Source organism: Camellia sinensis, chromosome 5 (genome assembly GCF_055761805.1).
Source record: "Camellia sinensis isolate YWXY chromosome 5, ASM5576180v1, whole genome shotgun sequence".
Lineage (NCBI taxonomy): Eukaryota > Viridiplantae > Streptophyta > Magnoliopsida > Ericales > Theaceae > Camellia > Camellia sinensis.
This window is the reverse complement of record NC_138965.1, coordinates 23573029-23588956: the sequence shown is the minus strand read 5'-3', so window position 1 is coordinate 23588956 and position 15928 is coordinate 23573029. Positions and strand designations below refer to the sequence as shown.

General features: G+C 31.6%; 1 long non-coding RNA gene across 1 annotated transcript; it reads left to right on the top strand.

Annotated features, from left to right (window-relative positions):
* The first annotated feature begins 14191 nt into the window (after positions 1–14191).
* On the top strand, positions 14192–15676 carry LOC114287253 (uncharacterized). The gene is made up of 2 exons (XR_003637847.2): positions 14192–14390; positions 15401–15676. It is a non-coding gene; the product is annotated as an uncharacterized LOC114287253 (long non-coding RNA).
* The last annotated feature ends 252 nt before the right edge of the window (positions 15677–15928 follow it).

Genomic DNA, 15928 nt, shown 5'->3' with positions numbered 1-15928 from the left:
GTACTTGAGGGATATAGTGATGCCGATTGGAACACTTTGTCAAGTGATTCTCTCTCTACCTCGGGTTTTATTTTTACCTTGGGTGGTGGTGCTATATGTTGGAAGTCTAAAAAACATACTATAATTGCTAATTCTACTATGGAAGCTAAACTTATAGTGTTAGTTTCAGCATGTGAAGAAGCGAATTGGTTAAGAGATTTCTTACATGAAATTCCTTTTTGGAAAAAACCAATTCCTCCTGTGTTAATTCGTTGTGATAGCACTGCTGCTATTGGTAGAGTGAATAACCATTTTTATAATGGTAAATCCAGACCTATTCGAAGGAAACACAGTAATGTGAGATCCTATTTGAGTAATGGTATCATAACTGTGAATTATGTAAGATCTTGTGATAATCTTGCGGATCCGTTAACCAAGGCCTTGGCGAGAGATAGAGTCTGGAATACATCAAGGGGGATGGGTTTGAAGCCTATAAAATCAAAAACTATGTATGATGATACCCAACCTAGGGACTAGAGATCCTGTAACTAGGTTCAAAGGAAAGAACGAATCATATGGTGGTCGTCAAAAATGCACTCCTTAATATTTTGTTATTCATCTCTATGATGTAAGTGCATTTGTCCTGTAATATGGAGGGTTGAGTTTTTATACTCTTAATGAAATTATGTAGCTCTTGTTGAGTGGGGTGTGTCAATTACAGGAACATCTTTGACAGATTTTACCTATGTGAGCATGAAAGTGGGGCCGCTTTCTATGAGAACAAGGCTTATTCTCAAATATGCTCATGAAAACTGGGATAAGCACAAGGTCGTAATGTGCTGGCTATTAAAACTCATGCCAACACTTGGATTATCATGTGTGAGTAGTAATACTTTATTTCCCCTAAGCAGTCATAGTTCAAGTTTGAGACCACTACTGACTCTGGAGTAGAGGTTGCTGTTTCACTAATGAAGGTTCGATGCAGAGCACACTTTCATGATGCATACTAATCTATCTTTGTTTGGTAATCTCTCTTGTCCTTGTTGATATTAAAATGAGTGGGGGATTGTTGGTTCATTTTAATATCATTTATTTATTTATTCATTTTGTTCATGAATCTTCCTTGGTTCTAATTCATGAATTTTATCTTGTTCTTGAATGGAGATTCATTGCTTTGATTTTGTTCATGAATTAATATTAATTATAATTCATGAGCTTGGTGGTGAATTTATGTTTGGGTACATTCTCCCTTTCCTCTCGGTTCTTGGCCATTTTATTGTTGATGTATTTTGTAATGTCTTTGAGGCCTATGAATAGTTCCCTCTTCTACTCTTTTCTACAAATCAACTCACCAATTATTTTCTATACAAGAGAGATTGCTAGCAAAGAAGAGTGCTTTTCTTAGTGGAGCTTTGGGTTCACCATCTTGTGCAGAGTTGGCTTGAACCATACGACAAGTGGTCGGGCTGTTGTATCCTGGAGGGGACAAGTCATAGTTTTGTGACTGCCGCATCGGTATTTTGGGTTCTTCCAACCGCAGTGGGCTTGATCTTCTTAAAGAAAACGAGATATCCGCGCCTCAACCTGATCTATTTGTATCTCTTTTTCTTTGCATTATTTATCAATAAAATATATTTTTTCTGGTATTTTTACCAACATTAATAATGAAAATTTTGAACTTTTTCATACATATGTAAATATTTTCAAAACTAATTGGATTGTAATTCCCCATAAATAAATGGGAAAATAAGAGGAATAGTTAAAACACCCTATTTAGGGATTGTTTGACAAATGGGTTGGGCTAATTTAGCTTAAAAAAAGACAAAATAAGTTAAGAAGACAAAATAATATTTAATTCACAATCATTTTACTTTTTATCTCACAGCTATCACATCTAAACCAAAAAACGCTAAAAGTTTATTCCAAATAGAATTTTCTTAGTCAAGCTAAAAAAGTTTATCTTGAAGGAAATCTTATTTTTCTTGAATCATAAGCATTGATTGTTTTCACATAAATTTAAAAAAAATAAAAATAAAAATAATTTCATTTTATTTTTTTTCAAATTCTTAATTATTTTTTTTTTAAAAATTATTATCACTAGTTTGGAGCAACACAACCCTCTCAACTCCTTTCCATACAAAATAATAAAAGTAAATCTTAACTGTTTTCTCCCTCTCACAATATTTGTTTTTCTTTTTTTGAATTAATTATCAGTTAATTCGCATGAAGTGAACTTAAATGCTTAAATTATATTAATTTTTTGACTTTTTGGCTACCAACGGAGGTAGCAGTGAAAAAATGTGGCACAGTGACGGCAGATGAAAGTATTAGAATAAAGGGTAAACTTAGATTGACGTGAGCTAGTGCAGTAAATGGATATATGAATTTTCTTAATTTGACTAACGAAATGGCCTTCAATATAATTGAGTAGAGAAGAAATATTCATGTAACCGATATTATTTGATGGGACTTAAGATTTGATTTGGTTTTTACCATTGATCTATACTCCATTGTAGATCCACCACCACTGTTCACCAACTACCTCTATGATCACCGATTTACACTTCACCGTTGTCGATCTATACTCTACTATCGTCAATCCATCAATCTATACCAATCTAATTGTTTTAATGGTGAAATAGACTCCAAATGTCTCCAAACAACAATGTTTTCTAGATCTCACCCATCCCTTCCCCCTTCTCTCTTTATTTCTTTAACCAAATTTGCTACAAATTTATTTATCAACGTCTCTTGTTCTATAGGTGTAGAAAATAGATATCATGTGAATAAATGTGCGGGTGTTAGACCATCCCTAATCATTTATCAAATTTAAGTTTGATGAAAAACTGATGAAAACAACGCTCAAACCGTTTCATCAGTTTGGTATAAAATGAAGGAAGTGGTACTTTTCTCATTAAATGAAATGAGCATTTATCATTTCATCAAATTTGTAGATAACTGTTTGTCCGAACATTTGGCCAAACGTCCTCCCGGATAACCAGTTTTGGGATGAACTTGATGAAAACTTACTCTAGACGAACGATCGGCCGGACCACTGGCCAGATTTGGTGCATTGTATCAGATCGAATTTTACTCAAATTTAATGAAATATTTGATGAACAATTGGAGATGCTGTTATTGATTAACTAGATTTAGTGTATGTAATTTTTTGTTACAAATTGCTTAATGATAATCTAAATGTGTTTTAATTCTTTTGTTAATCTTATACTGATTTGCAATTGTAAAAAACGATGAGAATGTATGTGACTAAGAGTGAAAAAGAGTAATTGATTAAGTAGTATGAAAATATTAATAAATATAATTAATTCTTATTAATAGGGGTGTTAATGGTTTGATTGAGTTTGTGTTCAAGGCTTATATAGCATTGAAACAATCATTTTGGTTTTTACGATTGAGAAATTTGTAATAAATTTTTATGGTTCATAATATATTTCTAGTGTGCTCTTTGAAATATGCTCCGTAGGGAAGAGGGTGGCACTTCTAGGCTTCATTTCCCCTGTTTCTGTTATCCTAATAATGACAACTCGAGAGGGGAGTGAATTGGATTTTTCAAAATATTTAAGCAATAATAAAAACAAATGCAGTTTGAGCTAACTCAAAAATAAAAACAGAGATATAAAATTTAAACAATCAAACAATAACTGATGAATAAGTAATGATGAATAAGTAATGCAAATAATCACCGAAAAATATAAGCAATGATAAGAGAAAGGAGATCAACACCATGATTTATAGTGGTTCGGCTTAATCCAAGCTTACATCCACTCCCTAAGTATCGTTCTTGAGAATTTCTTCACTATCTTCAAATAGCGTTACAACCCCTACCTTTACAGGTGCTAGTGAATCTTTTTAACAAGTGATCTATCCCCAATCATTTAAGTCGACTAGCTTTGAATCCAGTGCCTAATCACACCTAACCCAAATGATTTTATCTAAAAAATTGCTCACAAAAAGATCATGACTAGTTTTGAATTCGGTACCTAATTACATCCATTCCAAGTGATTTTATCTCAAAAATCACTCACAAAAAGATCACTCTTGCAAGAGTAAGAAAGGGGTGCGAACCCTTTATAATAAAAGTTCAACTCTCAACAAAGAACGGTTTCTCAGTATTATAGGAAGCTTTCTTGAATATCACCAATGTATACGTGCTTCTTCTGTGTTTGTTCAGTCTTTCAACTGAGGCTAGACTGCTCCTTGTTGGAGTTTTAAAAAAAATTGTCGTTAGAATTGATTCCGTTTTTCAAATCAATTCCTCTCCTATATTGAACCTTTCCATATTGAATTTCTATATTGTTCAATTAATCCCACAGTCCATGTTTTCCTTCCTCATGTACGTCTTCAATTTAAAATAGCAGATCAAAGGAATCTTCAAATTCAAATTCAAATTCTATCTCTAAACTTCCTTTCCTGAATATCAACAAATTTCAATTTGTCTTGGAAAAATTCTGAACAAATCCCTTTGATTCTACATTCTTTCCTCATAGAGCAAATCTTCCTTGTATATCAAATCCAATCAAAATTTTCATTTTAAATCCTTCAATGTATTTTGAATTCAAACTCTTCATATTTTATTTATGTTTGAAGAATTTGCTTCTACAGAATACTTTGAGTTGACTTTCTGTGTTGAGCTAACTTTGAAAATTTTGAGAATTTCCTTTTGCAATCCAATAATCTCTGAGCTAGCTCATTCTAAATTTGAATTAACATCTTCATTTCTAATTCAATTCAATATACTTTGAACTTGTTCCTCTTTCTTCAGGAATTGACTCGAATCAAGAATATTGCTCCAATCAATTCTACAAATCAAACAGCCTTTAATTAGTTTTAAATTTAATAATAACTTATTATAAATAGAATCACGTAGGCTTTGTTATCGTCAAAATCAATTATATAATCCTTTAAAAATCATGGGGCTAACAGTTTGTTTTACGATGATTTCTTCATTATTTTGTTCATCGTCATCGGCCTACCATTAAAGAAGCTTTCAAACCTTGTGGTGCAATTCGATTTGCATGAAATTATAAAATTTAATATTGAAAATAAATAATATATATATATATATATATTACTCTAAATATTTTTTGTTAGTTTTTTTATCACAAAAAATATTATATTTATTACTTATCATATAATTTATCATGTAATGTTTAAAAAAAATATAATGTAAAAATACTCAAATATAATATTCTATCAATTTGGTTTGTATTAATATAAAAAAAAAAATTAAAATCAAAGCAGACCATATGTTATAAAAAAATATACCAAAATTGAAATTTCGGTCAATCAAAAGTCGACGGGTTCTTACATCCCTACTTTTCAAAAAAAAAAAAAAAAAAAATCTGCCAAAAAGTATTGCATTAAAAAAAAAAATTTTTTGCATATTTTGTTGTTTTCAACAAACCTTTTTTTTATATTTTAATCAATTTTCTTTTAATTAAATGTGCTTATAAATCAGAACATTTATAAACAAAAAAAAATTAATTAATAAAAAAATTACAAAAATATTCTGTCATGTCCCAACCCCTTTATTTTATAGTGCCCCTTGCTTACTTTTCTTCCTTATTTTACCACTTTATTTACATCTTCTGGGTCTGCTGGAAGGGCGTGAATGTGTGATTATTGAAGGATATTTTGGACATTTTGCGCTACCACAATTTAATACAGAAACAACATTTGTATGTAAATGGGTAAAACTTCAACGCCATTTCGGGTCCAATCCAGATTATTTATTTATTTTTTAATGAATAATCTGTCGAATAAAAGTGAAAAAATATTTGAAATTATTATAAATCGATGGTAAACCTTATAAAAATATGAATAAAGCTATACGCATTAACTGATATATTAATTAGTATATTAATAAATGATGTGATATAATTTTAAAAAGTTTGAGTCTTTATAATTTGTATAATGGATGAGACTCATAATTTTAAAGTGGCAATATTATAGCATATGTTGATATATTAATTGATATATCAATTGGTGTGTAGCACAACTATATAAATATTAATAATAAAAATCTTAATCTTTTTTATGAATTTGTAATTTTTTTTTTCAAAATACCACTGATTTGTATTTATCCTAATAAAATTTAAGAAGAATAAAAATCATTAGGTTAAGTCTGGAAGTCAGCCAAGCAAGCCTAACTCCACCTCTCCACTTAAATTACAAACTTCTCTATTTTATCAAGGCTAAAGATATTAATTGGGTGTGAGGATTGCTTTTTTGCAACTTTTTTATTTTTTGGTTTTTATTTTATTTTGGATAAATTACATTTAGGCTTTTTTTGACAACATAAAAAAATCTGACTTATTAGTTTATTTAGATTATATCACCTCTCTGCTATGTCTTTTCATAATAAGTAAAAAAAATTACTTATAAGTCATACCCAAAACAACCCTCTAAGTCTCACTATCCTTGACCTTTAAAATAGTAACATTAAACGCCTTACATTTCCAATCAAATTTCAATATAATTCATTTATTAACCGACGTAAAATAGGACAAACCAGACGTGTAAATTGATCGGATTCAAATCAAAACTGTCAAAATCCAAATCCAATCCAATTAAGACAACTCCGAATCCGATCTGAATCCGTTTATCGCATAGTCAACTATAGATCACCCAATTTCGAATTTGATAATTTCGGATATTCGATCTGATAATTTGATCCGATCCATTTATTTATTTATTTTAATTTTTTTTTTGGAGCTACAATTTTATATAATTTGATTTTTTTTTTCTTTTCAATTTGTGTTTTCTTCATCAACAATAATAAAGACCTCATTTTTGGAGGACCCCTACAACTCCCAAAGTGACCCACACTACTTATAATGTGGGCCCCACACATCATGAGTGGTGTGGATCACTTTGGAGGTTGTGAGGGTCATCCATAAAGAAGGTCTCACTCATTTTCCTTTCTTTATTCAAATTGAGAATAATTGGATTGGATTGGTTTTTTGCATATCTGATTTGTTTAATAACCATTAAACTGATTCGGATTACCGGGTTGAATTTTTTGTAAATAGATTCGGATTTTCAGGTCAAATTTGGATTAAATCCAATTTATTGAAAATCCTAAGTCAAATAGAAAAATAGGTGCCTTATTTAGCGTGGCGTAACAAATGGATTTGCTTAGAACTTAACTGAAAAACAGTGGGTTGGTAGAAAACATTAAAGATGGAATTAAATTTTTTCCCTTCCCGTTGGTTCGGATCAACTGCACATGGAACGACGTATTGATATGCTAAAGTCGTCATGAATTCGTACACCACAATGGAAATTCAAAAAATGCATACTTAATCGTGCGTCGTGTAAGGAAAAATCCAGTAATGTTGTTGTTGGGCACGTAATGTGTTTAGGTACATTTTTTTTTTTTTTTTTTGGCATTGTGGGTGAAATGTTGAACAGCGATCAATCTTGACTTCAAATATGGATACATGGTTCCTGCAGGATTATAGGTATATTTTTTGGTTTTTTGTTTTGCACTGTGGGTGAAATGTTGAACAACAATAAATCTTGTGTTGGGGGAAGTAGCATAATGTTGCATGAAATCTGGTAGGTTTTTCTGAAATGTGTTTTGGTGGCTTGGCAAGTTGAAGTTGTTTTTGAATGTGTCCAATGGTGGTGTTACATGTGTTCTGACTGACATTGGCCGAACGTATGACGAATGATGATAATCGCATGCATGGTTTGTAACAAACACTCAGATGAACCAACGGTGCGATGTCACATCATACCAACCAACTCACCATATAATGTGACTGAAAAAGTAGTGGGCTGGTAGAAAACATTGAAAAACGAATTAATTTTTTTCCCTTCCCGTTGGTTAGAATCAATGGCACATGGAACGACGTATTGATATGCTGAAGTCGTCGTGAATTCGTACACCACAACAGACATTCAAAAAATAAATATTATTGCTACGGTAACATGTAATTCATGATTTGATGGAAAACGTAATAAACATGTAAATTGACATAAAAATTCCATTAAGCTGCAATTGTATAACTATAAAGTAGGAGTGTGCACAAGGTTGGCTTATTGTGAAATAGGTGAGGTTTGGCGGTAAATCCACAATGTAGCTGTAGGAGAGGGTTCAAGAAAGGAGTTGGAAAATTCGAAGATCTTCAAAGATCCTTGAAGAACAACTTCGAATTCTCTAGAATATGATGAGAGGCTTAGATTCTTCAATAATCTCAACTTAGGAACACAACAACAAAGGAGATGATGGAGATAAGAGATTGGGTGAAGAATAAGGCAAAATGGCTAGAGAATAGAATAATGGCAAGGCTCTCCCATTGATCTCCCACTTTCACTCTCAAGGTTGATAATGGAGAAGGGAAATTAGTTCTTTCCCAAGAGTTAAAAATCTCCAAAATCCATCCCTTGTAAAGCTATGGGTGGGTGCTATTTATAGGCACCTCATGATGTAGGATGGAGCCCATATGCAAGGCACATGGGGGATATTCTCTCTAACCACCTTGTCCGAGGAGGTGACTTCTCCGAGGATAAGAAAACCCCGAAGAGGAGATCAATCCCTCGGCGAACCCTTCTTCTTAGCCACACCTAACCAATGATCCCCAATCATCCCAAAGGGTCAGGGGTAGTCCCAGAGGACGTCCTGCCGCAAAATATTGCCGAGTCTCATGGACCCCCCGGGGTCGTGCCACCTCGACCCGGGTATAGGCTAGTTTAACCGAAGAGTGAATTTGTCTCCACTCACCGTCCTCGGGATCGGGTCCTTTGTTCGAACTCCATTACGCCCATGGTTCTGGTGCGCAGATCCCGAAAAGCTCCGAGCCCGCAAGTGTTCTGGGACTCATTAACGGAGCGACTTCTAGATTGCGTCTGAATCCGTTCGAAGCCAAGTACTTCGGATCTCTAGATTCGTGGATCCGAATCCTTTCGAGTCCGAGTGCCTCGGATCTCTAGGCTTGCTTAATACCCTTTCGAGTCCGGGCCCGAGTAAGTCTTTAGGTTCGTGGATCCGAACCCTTTCGAGGCTTAGAGCGATTCAATCCGTTTGATGGCGATAAATCTGGGCCCACCGATTCTTGGACTTGCGATAAATTCGGGCCCACTAATCTTGGGCTATTGGGCCTAAATAATTTAGTGGGCTCAAATTAGCCCCTCTTACAGTAGCAAACGACCACAAGTGCCGATGTCACGACATTGGTTTCTTGCATTAGGCACATCAAGTAAGAGCATTGTTGACTGTGATGGACAAGGGTTAGCTTCGTCCTCTCCGGTGATTATATTAACATTGAGGGACGTCGTCTGTAAATGTATCCTACACCATCGATTAAGCCATTCCTGGAGTTATTGCCGATTTCTATGAAACCCAAAGGTGTGTAGCTGTGCAAACTGAAATTGTTTATGTATTTTGGGAATATGAACCATGTGTTTTGAGTTTTGGTTGTTGGGTTTGTGAGTGGTTGTTGTATTGACACATTCACCCAATTTAAGTCGCAACGTTAATTTAGGGCAAAGTTCCTCTGTGATGTTGCAATCGTTAATGTACATGGCATTGGTATTCTGACGTTGGTTCTTTGTGGTGATGTTGTGCTTGTTGATGTTAGTGGGCTAAGTAGAAAACTTGATAACCAAACCTACATATAAAGAAAATATTCCACAATAAGAATATATAACATCAAGCGGGCAACACTATCACCCCCAAAAATCACTCCGCACATGCCTTCTTAACAGTATAGTAATGTTAACCACATACCTTATCCACACATACCCACTAGCGGTAAAACAAGGATACAAAAGGAAAATCAAAAAATTAATATATCAAACAAATATAACATATCAAAAAAAAAAAAAAGACTAAATGGTTTAATAAAAAACATTCAAGACTAAATAGAGCAACATTTCCCCATACGAGATTTATGAGTAATTTTTCCATAATTTTGTAATTATTTTTGAAAAGTTGGATTGAAATGTAATTTTGCTTTTAAAATATATTTTTTAAAAATTAAATAATTTTAAATTTATTTCTAAAACTGAATGTTATTTATACCGAATTCATGTTGACTTTAAAATTAAAAAATCCTACTTTCAAAACACAATTTTAGTTTAACTTAATATAAAACTTTTTGAAGTGAATTTTTAAAACATAACTTTCGAAAATATCTTATTTAAAAAATAAACAAATTCAATAACCTTCATTTAAAAAATTTATTAATTTTTTGGGAAGAACCTTTTTTTTTTGGCAAACAACTCGCAATTGTGGCACAAAAATCATATTCATGCAAAAGGGTCCATTAATAATGGGGGAATGCACCACAAGACTATCACATATGGGCCTTCCCTTCCAGTAGTTGTCAAAGCATAGGGTATTATTTTATTTTATTTTACTTTACTTTTTCACAACCTTTTTGTTGGACCAATCTATTTTATTACTATAATACCCAAATTCCCAAATTTATGAACATCAAAATGCACAAATTATAATCGTTCAAAAAAAAAAAAAAATGCGCCAATTATAAACTCTTAAAAATAAAAATAACAGACGCAAAACTGATTGTCCATTTAGGTTTTTTAAAACAGATTTTATAACATAGATTTGAAATTCAAACTTATGAAGAAATATTAAATAATTAATTAACTAATATGCTAGCAAATAAACAAATAATAATAACCAATTTTACAACCAACTCAAAACCCTAAACAGAACCCCCCAAAAAAAAATCCTGAAAAAAGAATAAAACTTAATCATTGTAAAAAAAACTAAAAAGCTATTTTTTTGTGATTTTAATCATTGTAAAAATTTAATCATTGTGACTTTTTTATGTTAAAAAAACTAATTTTTTTTGTGATTTTTTTGTGTTAAAAAACTAAAAAGCCAAAAAGTGTGTTGTTCCCAAAACACCCAAACCCAATCCAAATAGAAATATCATCACAGCCTCATACCACTAAGTAGAATCAGAAGCAGAATCAGAAGCTGTAAAAAAAAAAAAAACAAAAAAAAAAGGTGAATCGGTGATCAACCAAACCCTAAACCCTAAAACAAACACAAATATATTTATATTTATATCTATCTATCTATCTATCTATCTATACTATTATAAAGTGAACACCTTTTATGGTGTCCTGAAGTTTTACTCTCCTCATGCCATGTGGCAGTATCTTTTATTTTTTAAAAAAAAGGCTTTACTCTCCTCATGTCATGTGGCAGTATCTTTTTTGACAGTATCTTTTATTTAAACTCTCCTCATGCCATGTGGCAGTATCTTTTATTTTTTAAAAAAAAGGCTTTACTCTCCTCATGCCATGTGGCAGTATCTTTTTTGGCAGTCTCATGCCATGTGGCAGTATCTTTTATTTTTTTAAAAAAAGGCTTTACTCTCCTCATGCCATGTGGCAGTATCTTTTTTGACAGTATCTTTTATTTAAACTCTCCTCATGCCATGTGGCAGTATCTTTTATTTTTTAAAAAAAAGGCTTTACTCTCCTCATGCCATGTGGCAGTATCTTTTTTGGCAGTATCTTTTATTTTTTAAAAAAAAGTTAAACAAAAAGATAGGCAAGACTTGAACCCATGACCATAGGTTTAAGTACGAAGACTCATACCACTTAAACTAAGTACATATTATAATATTAATTTCATTATTATTTTTTTTTATTCCTACTTATTTAAATTGCATACACATCGTGTGTGTCACCCACTAGTATATACATATACACACATGGATACGAGCAAGGATCCTCTAGAGTGATTTTTTCCTAAAGTTTTCTAGAGTGTTACATTGTGTGGTTGAGATTTACTGGCAAGTCACATCAATTTTTCTGATGTGACTTGCCAGTAAATCTCAACCACACAATATAGTACTCTAGGAAACTTTAGAGAAATTTCACTCTAGAGGATCCTTGGTGCATGGATACACACACACACAAAGGGTTGTTGATTTGGTAGATGGAAATGAAATCATCGGCTGTGATGATGGATCTGATCAACCACCCTTAGAAACAACCCATCTCTCTCTCTCATCAGCCTCATTCTTCTGGGTTCAATTCTCCCATTTTCTTTTCTTGGCTCCTAAATTCTTCTATTTATAGTAACCCTAGTTCTCACTTTCGTCCCTGTTTTGAATCTCGTTTTACCCCTTTTGAGAAGGAAGTCTCCTTGACCCAAACACCAAGGATCCTCTAGAGTGAAATTTTCCTAAAGTTTCCTAGAGTGCTACATTGTGTGGTTGAGATTTACTGACAAGTCACATCAATTTTTCTGATGTGACTTGCCAGTAAATCTCAACCACATAATGTAACACTCTAGGAAACTTTAGGGAAAAATCACTCTAGATGATCCTTGCTCTGACCCAAATTGAGCGTCAAAGTAAAGAGAAAATATTCAAAAAAACATTTATATCTGTTTGGAAATTTGCATTTTGGCTAAAATAATTTAATAAAGATAAAATTTCATAATCAAAATATAATTATGAATGAAAATTTGTGCTAGGTAGGGGATGTAAAAAAATAAAAATAAAATATGTTTATATGAAATAATATAAATAGTTAGAATTTTGTATGTAAATTGTGAAAATAAAAAAATTATTGAAACTTATAATTTAAATTTTATAATTTTATCACAATTTATGCATCAATTTTTAAATTGTCACAATTTCAATAATGTAAATTTCAACTCACTTACTAAAGTTTATAAATTTAGACAAGTTGAACCCAAACAACTCGAGTCAAACCTATAAATTTTTAAAGATTGAGTAATTTAATTTTTTATTCGATAAGAATCTATTTAAAATTCACAAATTCGAATAAATTTGAATGGATTTGGACAAAGATATCAAATAATTTGAATAATCGAAACAAAATTGTATATATAAATATATGAAATTATTTGCTAATTTATTTTTTAAGATTAATTAAAATTTTAATATTAATGAACAAAAAGCAAATACACCTTTTAAAAAGGATCATCAAATAAATTGATATTAAAAAAATTATATTTTATAATAACACAAAATAATTTAAATATGATTATTCAAAAATTATTTTTAATTTAAAAATTACAATAAAATATTTAAATATAATAAAATTAAATTTTTTCAAAATAAAAGTATCTGTATAAAAAAAATAAGAAGAAAATTTAGAATGAGATTCTCATTTGATCTGAAAATAATTATAGATGACTAATAAATTGTTCAGGAAAAATGTTTGAGGGCCACAATTTTTACGGCTCAAATGACTCAAAATTACCAAAACGATAAAACGACATCATTTTATACTCAAAAAGACATCATTTTAACAATTTTGAGTCATTTGAGCCACAAAAATTATGACCCTCAACCATTGCTGATTATCCAGAGCTGTTACAGACCGAATCACATTGGTGCGAATGGCTCGAATGAGGTCGTCTGTCCATTCTTCACGCGCAGCATAACATGTGTAGATTTCACGCGCCTACAAAATAATATTCACCTTGCTTGGTTTTCAGTTTTCCAAAACACTTTTCAGAAAATTTTACTTTCTTATTTTCCGTGTTTTTTTGTTTTTACTGAATTTTTTTAATATTTTAAGCAATTTTTTTTACTTTTTAGACACACCTAACATAAATACACCTAAAAAGTAAAAAAATTGTAAAAAAAATCTTTTAAAAATTCACTAAATACAAAAAATACAAAAAAATACAAGAATTCAGTATATTTTTTGTATTTTTATGTATTTATTAATTTTTTAAAATATTTTTTCACAAATTTTTTACTTTTTAAATACATCTAAGTAAGATGCATCTAAAAAAATAAAAAAAAATGTTTAAAATTTAAAAAATATTCACTAAAAACAAAAAAACACAAAAATCAAAAAAATCAATTTTCAAAAAACTTAGGGTATGTTTGGTTTGTGTTTGAGAGATATGTTTTAGAGATAAAAAGTACGAAAAGTTATTTGGTTTGGTTTTTTTCAAAAGATGTTTTGAAAAATTATTTTGAAAGAGAGTTTTGGAAAAAGTGATTGATTTGATGTGTGTGAGAGAGAGATTTGTTTGGAAAACTTGTTTGGTTTACAAGATTTGAGAAATTTTTTTAAGAAAATTTATTTGATTTGATTACTTTTAAAAACTTATTTGTAGAGAAAATTTCCCAAAAATTTTTCAGAAATACAAACCAAATGAACCCTTAATCTAGAAAACTCAAACCAACACAATTATGACCTAGAAAGACCACTTCGCGGGAGATAGAAAGACTACGACCTAGAGGACGATGACGACGACCTAGGTGGCGACGACGATGACGACCTAGGTGGCCACCGACGACGAAGAAGACCACCGGTGACCATTGACCACCGTCTCCCACTCCCTAATTCCTCCGGTTTCTCTGAAAATTTTGGCTCCACCCACCAACAACGAACTGATTCGTGGGTCACTACTGGTATTGCTTCAAACATATTCTTTGCTTTATATTGGTTGAAATCTGCTTGGTGTATGATTTTGCTCCTATTTCTTTACATTGGTTGAAATCTTCTTGGTCCATAATTTGTTTTAGGCATGAGTTTGGTGCTTTTGTATTGATGCATTCTATGTGTTTGTTGAAAGTCCACATAGAAAGATTTTGTTTGTTAAGACAATTGTTATGTGTATGGTACCTTTATTTCATTGTTGAGAAATGTTGAAGTTCATCACAAAAACCAAACTGTAATGAAGAAATTAATGTAGAGCTGGATTCAATTTGGAGATGGAAACAAAACAGAAACAGATTGAACATTCATTGAACAAAATCTCTTATCCATTGAACAAAAATTAAACTGTTTGAACATTAAACAAAAACCAATGATGGACTACCAATGATTTTGGAGTCATTTTACAACTCTTTCATGGCAGTGTTGCCCACAGCTGGGGCTTAATTGGTTGCATGAGCTTAATTATAATTATAAAAAATAAAAATAAAAAAAGGAAAAAAGAAAAAAAAGGGAGAGAGATTGGGGTAAGTTTGTAAATAAATAGTCAGGAATTTGTTTCATTTTAATTGGCTCTGTTCTATCTTAAGAGTAAAATTACTTTCTACATCATGTAGTGTTTAGAGGTTTGATAAAGTATATTGATTTCAATTTCTTGATGTTGTTCTATATCACTTGATTTTGTATGTGATAATTTTTGGTGGAATTTGATATGCCTATAACCTGAATTGTCTTTGTAGCTTGCTTGTGATCCCTCATTGATGATTCTTATGTAGTAAATGGTTTTTGACTGGTTGTATTCTATTCTCCAAGTTGCTCCCAGCTTACTTTTTCTCGATACTGTCCTTTCTCTTGAATGATTTATTTACCATTTCCCCATAGTTTCCCTTGATCTTATGTCAATTACTCTTTATATAATATCACTGGGTTTATTTATGAGAAAGCAACTAAATTTTTTCATATTGTTTACTTTCCCATTGAATAGGCACAAGGTGGCCTAATGCAAATGGTGGACAATATTGGAAGCGCATCTCTTAGTCATTCAAGAATGGTGAACAATATAAGCAGTCAAAGTGGATCAATTGCTTCAAAATTTGTCAACTTGAATATAAATGTGGATCCAAATGCCCCTTTTTATTTTTAGTTTTTAGTAGTAATTTTATGACCTTGTTTTGTAAACTTTGGATACTTTGGTTTGTTTAGGATCCAATCAAGTGATTTTGGCATTAAACAATATATTTTGGAAGGTGACTTATTATTCTCTTGGGTGTTTGGATGATGTTGATATGGTTTTATATTGGCTTAATTCAATTTTGGTTCCAGCTTAATTCGGTTTTGGTGGAAGCTTAATTTAGTTTTATGTTGATATGGTTTTATTTTTTAGAAGGTGACTTGAATTGTGCTTACCTGTTTTAAACATGTCTATGCTATATGGTTAGCCGAATAATGGGAAGTTAGGACAGACCCCTGATACCACAGATGTAGTAGAGTGGCTGTAGTTTTAACTCTCTTT